This window comes from Lontra canadensis, unplaced genomic scaffold (assembly GCF_010015895.1).
Source record: "Lontra canadensis isolate GAN:19392208 unplaced genomic scaffold, GSC_riverotter_1.0 scaffold131, whole genome shotgun sequence".
Taxonomy (NCBI): Eukaryota; Metazoa; Chordata; class Mammalia; order Carnivora; family Mustelidae; genus Lontra; species Lontra canadensis.
The window spans coordinates 838,668-845,102 of NW_022631125.1; the positions used below are offsets into that span (position 1 = coordinate 838,668).

The 6,435-nt window shown below is 47.1% G+C and overlaps 1 pseudogene; it reads left to right on the forward strand.

The window, feature by feature from the left end:
• The first annotated feature begins 4,727 nt into the window (after positions 1-4,727).
• On the forward strand, positions 4,728-5,621 carry LOC116857992 (annotated as a pseudogene).
• The last annotated feature ends 814 nt before the right edge of the window (positions 5,622-6,435 follow it).

Below are 6,435 nucleotides of genomic sequence, written 5' to 3' on the forward strand. Positions count from 1 at the left end.
TCCATTCCTTTAATGTCACCCCCAAAGGAATTGCCAAGGACAGCTTTGGGCCATTATTTCGCCATTCCCCTCAAACAGAAGGAGTGGGTTTTTTTTCCTTCCTCGTTAGCCTCTTGCATATTTTTAGATTGTCATCATCTGTTATGAAAAGAAAATCAAACTTATTTTTTATCTAATATTTCACGAGCCAAACTTCTTTTGTTCTATTGACATTTGTAGAAAGAGGTTTCTTAAAAGTCTGCTGCTTGGAGTAAAGTAGCTGTAACCTGCAGAGAAGTACCTCGTCCACTGGAATGTCCAGTGATATCCTCCTTGGTAGGGAGCTTCTCGTCCCATGATGGTTTTTTCCTGTCAGGCGGTACTAGAAGGAAAAACATAAGAGGCATAAGGGTATGCCAGATGGTGAAAAATAGGTTTACGGCACCAAAATAGTGTTGTTTTTATTAAAAACTAGGCTAGTATTGAATGCCAGAAGGTGTGAAACCCAGCTCTGAGTAAGAATCTCCACATTTAGCATTAATCTTGGCCCATCTGAGCCTCCCACCAGGGGAAGCAGAGTGGGCCCACCAGCCTGCCTAGGGGCCTTGCTGCCAGGCTGCCCGCTTGGTATGCTGGAGATTCAAAGGAGAGCAGGTGGGTCTGTTTCCTGGGAGGGCCAGCTTGGGCCCCCACCCCTTCCTATCCTCACGCCCACCGCCATCTTGCCGGAAGTTCTCAGCTAGGTCCTCTCTGACTCACCCACTTTCTTTCATATTGGATTCTGAAATCCAAGAACCCACAAGACTTAAACCTTGACCTACAAGAAGTTCTAGGCTTCTTCAGCATCAACAAAGGTAACAGCTATTTCCAAAAATGTTCCCAGAACCCTTAGCAGGCCATGTCCCTCAAACACTCCATCTGAAGGGAAACCAACATCCGAGAGGATTGGGCTCCTCACCAGGAAAGTCCTTATTTACCTCCAACACTGTACACTGAGACAGTTAGCTTTTGCTACAAAACAATCCACCACCAAGCTTAGTGACTTAAGACACAATTTTTTTTTTTTTTAAAGAGAGAGAGCGATAGAGTGCACAAGTGAGTGGGGAGGGGCAGAAAGAGAGAGCACGAGAATCTTAAGCAGACTCCTCACTGAACACAGAGCCGGGCGCTGGGGGCTTGATCCCAGGACTCTGAGATCACGACCTGAGCCAAAATCAAGAGTCAGATAACTCACTGACTGAGCCACCCAGGAGCCCCAGCCAGCTCTCGATTTAGCTCTTGAGTCTGTGGACTGGCAATCTGGGCTTAGCTTCACAGATATCTGTGGTTCATGACCACATCAATAGTCTCCACCCCAGGGTGGCTGGGGCAGACTGGTGTGGGATGGCCTTGGCTGGTCAGATCGTCTTTCTCCCACATGGTCTCAGCATCCCCCAGCAGGAGAGCCTGGGTCTGTTCATAGGGAGCTGGCTGGGTTGCGGGAGAGCAAACAGAAACAGCAAAAACGCCCAAGGCTTCTGGAGAGATCTGGACCGTGTATGATGTTTGGTATTTGGATTGGTCAGAGCAAGTCCCAAGACCAAGTTCCAGGACTATACTTCTTGATGGGAGCAGCTGCTCTGCATTGAGGAGGGGACAGGTAGAGGGAGGGTAATAATTGTGACTATATGTTTTCCTTAAATATTTTATATGGCGGGGCGCCTGGCTGGCTCAGTCAGTAGAGCATGCAACTCTTCATCTCAGGATTGTGAGTTCAAGCCCCACATTGGGCATGGCGCTTACTTAAAAAAATTTTTTTTGGTATTGTGGTAATATATACATAACATCAAAATTGCCCTTTTACAAGGGTGCCTGGGTGGCTCAGTGGGTTAAAGCCTCTGCCTTTGGCTCAGGTCACGATCCCAGGGTCCTGGGATCGAGCCCCACATCGGGCTCTCTGCTCAGTGGGGAGCCTGCTTCCTGCTTCCCTTCCTCTCTTTCTGCCTACTTGCAATCTTTGCCTGTCAAATAAACAAATACAATTTTTTTAAAAAATTGCCCTTTTACCCATTTTTAGGTATGTGTTCAGTGGCATGAAATACATTCACATTGTGAAACCATCACCACCATCAATTTCCAGAACTTTTAAAAAATAGACTTTAAAAAAATGCTATCTGTTATTCATTTAGCATTTTTACAGTTAGTGTAGGGCCATTTCCTTCCACTGCCTCAAAAAAATCCTATGTTCTGCCTGTTAATCCCTCCCTCTCCCCCAGCCTCCTGCAACCGCCATCTTTTCACAGTCTCCATAGTTTTGCTTTTTCCAGAATGTCATATAGTTGGAAGTATACAGTACGTAGCCTTTTCAGATTGGCTTCTTTCACTCAGGAACATGCATCTAAGTTTCCTCCATGTCTTTACATGGCTTGACAGCTCGTTTCTTTTTAGTGCTGAATCACGTTTTACTGTTGTGGATGTATCACTGTTTAACCACTCACCTACGGAAAACATCTCGCTTGCCTCCAAGTTTTGGCAATTATGAACAAACTGCCATAAAACATCTGTGTGCAGGTTTTTGTGTGGACATAAGCTTTCAACACCTTTGGGTAAATACCGAGGAACACATTTGCTGGATTATATGGTAAGTCTATGTTTTGTGGGTTTTTTTTTTTCTTAACATTTTTTTTTTTAAAGTAGGGGCACCTGGGTGGCTTATTCAGTTAAGTGTCTGCCTTTAGCTCAGGTCATGATTCTAAGGTCTTGGAATCGAGCCCTGCTTCCGGCTCCCTGCTGCTCGGGGAGACTGTTTCTCCCTCTCCCTTGCCTGCTGCTCCCTCTACTTGTACTCTCTCTCTCTCTGTCAAATAAATAAAATCTTAAAGAAAAACATTGGTTTAAAAGTAATCTCTATACCCAATGTGCAGCTCGAACTCACGACCCCAGGATGGAGAGTCGCACACTCCACCATTGAGCCAGCCAGGCCCCCTGCCTATGTTCAGTTTCATAAGAAACTGTCAAACTACTTTCCAAAGTAGCTGTACCATTTTGCATTCCCACCAGCAATGAATGAGCATTTCTATTGCTCCACATTCTCCACATTCTCACGAGCTTTAGGGGTCGTTTGAGTCATCCCAAACTCAAACTCTGCTCAGTGACTGCTCCTTTTCCCCTTCCTCAGCCCCTGGTACCTCTAGTCTACTGTCTGTTTCTATGAGTTCAACTATTCTAGATACTTCCTTCAACTGGAATTGTGGCTTTTTTTTTTTTTTTATTATTGTGGCCATTTTGGAAAACAATCTTTCACCTACTCTTAGAATGGGAAGATGGACAAGGTTCCAAATTCTCCATCATCTACTTCCGTGGCACATGCAGGCGAGGCCATCTTTCCCAGAGTCACGTGTCCATGTAATCTCCAAGATGCCTGGTCTCCTAGGCTGTGGTGGTGGAAGATCTTATTCTGCCTGAAGCTCAGGTTTCAACTTGGACTTGGGAATGGTGGTCAGTGCCCCAGGCAACTTAGCACAGATTTGCTCCGGTCCCTTTCTCTGTCCTCCCCCATTTTAAAAAGATTTTATTCATTTATTTGGCAGAGAGAGAGAGAGTGAGCACAAGCAGTGGGAGCAGCAGGCAGAGGGAGAAGAAGGCTTCCTAGCTGAGCAGGGAGCCCCATGCGGGTCTCGATCCCAGAACCCTGGGATCATGACCTGAGCTGAAGGCAGACACTTAACCGACTGAGCCACCCAGGTGCCTCCCCAGTCTGTCCCTTTTGTGTCAGTTCCCTCACACTCCTCAGACCCCAGCTGGCTGGGTGGTGGGGGAATCAAGAGCCCCTCTAGAGGCCCAGACACCTGCACTTTCCACATCCATGTGCCTTCTCCCTGAGCTCAGCTAGTGGGCAGCAATGTGGCTGGCCTCCGCCGCCCCGGCACCCTGGGCACAAAGGGGTGGAGATCCCCAGGGAGGGAGCTACTAAGACGCCTCTCCTTTTCATTGACCTTCAAACCCCCTATGGTAACAGGGTAAAACCCCCAGCATAGGACAGGTGAGGTAGAAGGGAAAAGAGATGTGGAGAAAGGGAGGGAGAGGAAAAGCAGAACGATGGGTGTAGAGTGAGGAATGAACCTTGCTCAGACAAAGGGGTAGCCTTTGCCTTCAGCTCCTGGGAGGTGATCTCAGCCTGTGGAATGAATGTCTTGTCTGGTAAGAGTGTCTTTGGTTCCAAGGGGGCCTTGGACCCCACCAGAGAGTGTAATGATGTGATTTACGGTGGGGGCTTTGGGTCACACAGTCTCAGCTCTGTCCCCGGGGGTGAGGGGGTGGGGAATCAATCATGTGTATGTGAAACCCTGGACACCGAGGCTCAGGTGAGCGTCCCTGGTTGTGATACTCCTATGTATTGTCATACATAGTTTCTGGGAGGAGTTAATGCTGTCCATAATGTCACCAGGAGATGACAATTGGAAGCTCTGTGCTTGGACCTTTCTGGACTGTTCCCATATCTCTTCCCTTAACTTATTTGAATCCGTATCCTCTTGCTGTAATATACTAAAACTGTGAGCATAACAACTTTCAGTGAGTTCTGTGAGTCTTTCTAGCAAATAATCAAACCTGAAGGTGGTCTTGGGGACCCCTGAACTCTGCAGTTGGTGTGAGAAGTGAGGATGGTCTTGTAGACTGTTGCCTAGTTTTACAAGATGGAGAACACTATCATGTTAATACTAGATACAAAAACAATGGTCGTAACACCCTCAGTCAGATGGGGCACTGGGATGCTTCTGGAAGCTGACCAAGGAGAATCACAAGTTCAGTTCAAACTAGTATTGGTTGGTGACGATGATGCTGGAAAAACGACATTTGTGAAACGTCATTTGACTGGTGAATTGGAGACGTATGGGACACTGTTGGCGGTTGAGGCCCATTGCCTTGTGTTCCACACCAGCAGAGGACTGTTAAGTTCAATGTAGGGAATACAGGGGGTCAGGAGAAATTTGGTGGACCAAGAGATGGCTGTTATATATGAATTCTGTGCGCCATCGTGATGTCTGATGTAGCATCGAGCGTTACTTCCAAGGATGTGCCTCACTGGCAGAGAGATTTGGTACAAGTGTGTGAAAACGTCCCCATCACGTCCGGTAACATCGAAGTGGGTGTTAAGGACAGGAAAGTTAAAGCAAAATCCATCATCCTCCATCAAAAGAAGAATCTTCAGTACTGTGATGTTTCTGCTAAAAGTAACCACAAACTTTGAAAAGCTCTTCCTTTGGCTTGCTTGAAGACTAATTGGAGACTCTCACTTGAAGTTCATGGTCATGGCCTTTCTTGCCCCACCAGAGGTGAGTACGGACACAATTCTGGTAGTGCGGTATGAGGCTGGTAGAGGGCTCCCCTCAGCGTGCCCAGAAACACCATCTCTCCATGTGCCGGATAGCTCCATCCTTCTGTGGCTGGTGTACCATGTCATGGTGCCCACACCAACCACAGGTTGGCTGCTCTCTATGCACGTGCCTTCCGCCAATGAGACCATCTTTAAGTGCCTAATAGGAAGAACATTTGATTTCAAAATCCATTTGCATCATAATAAGAAATGTCAACATTTCATCTGTCCACTAAAGGAAGAGCTGCCAGATTCTCTAAATAGAATTCCAACTGTTGCACAATTTTGAATGGATGATTTTTAAAAAATGTTAATTGCTTACCTATGCTAACAAAGTTTCTCCTTGATGGTGACCATCAGGCTTTCAAGTGTTAATCACCCAAAAGTCTAGATCAGTGATTACGTGTGGCTGCTTCGAGCATTAAACCTCATATAAAAAGTTACATTGATGAAAGCAAACTGCAGTAGACTGATTAAAGGCCACCAGCCCCTCCCATGCTCCTTTGCACTGCTCAGTAGGTCCTCCACATCTTCCTCCCATCCAGGGGCCTGCTGTTTCTTCACCCACCCGAGAGTCTGGGCTGGCCTTGTAACCTGCTTCGGCCAATAGAAAGAGGTGGAAGTGACGGGACGCCCGCAGTTAAGTCAGGAAGCTTGAGGCTTCTGCCTTGATTCCCTTGGAAGGTTTGGGTTGCCATGTAAGAGTCCATTTAGCCTACTAGAACATGAGAAGCCATGGAGGAGAGGAGACCTGAGGTGTCCTAGTCCACAGCCAGACATGCAAGCGCAGCCATCTTGGATCTTCTAGCCTAGCTGACCCTCCCTCTTGAATGAGTCCAGTCGAGACCCTCAGAGGAAGTGTCCGGCCAAACCAGCACAATCATGACAAAGCATGGACTATCACCAGCACACTTGGGTTGGCTCGTTGTTACACGGCAAAAGCTAACTAAAACACAAGCTCAATTCATCGTTAAAAAAAATGAAAGGATAGGAGTGCCTGGGTGGCTTAGTCTATTAAACCTCCGACTCTTGATTTTGGCTCAGGCCATGATCTCAGGGTGGTGGAATTGAACCCCACCTCCGGCTCCGCATTCAGCCTGGAA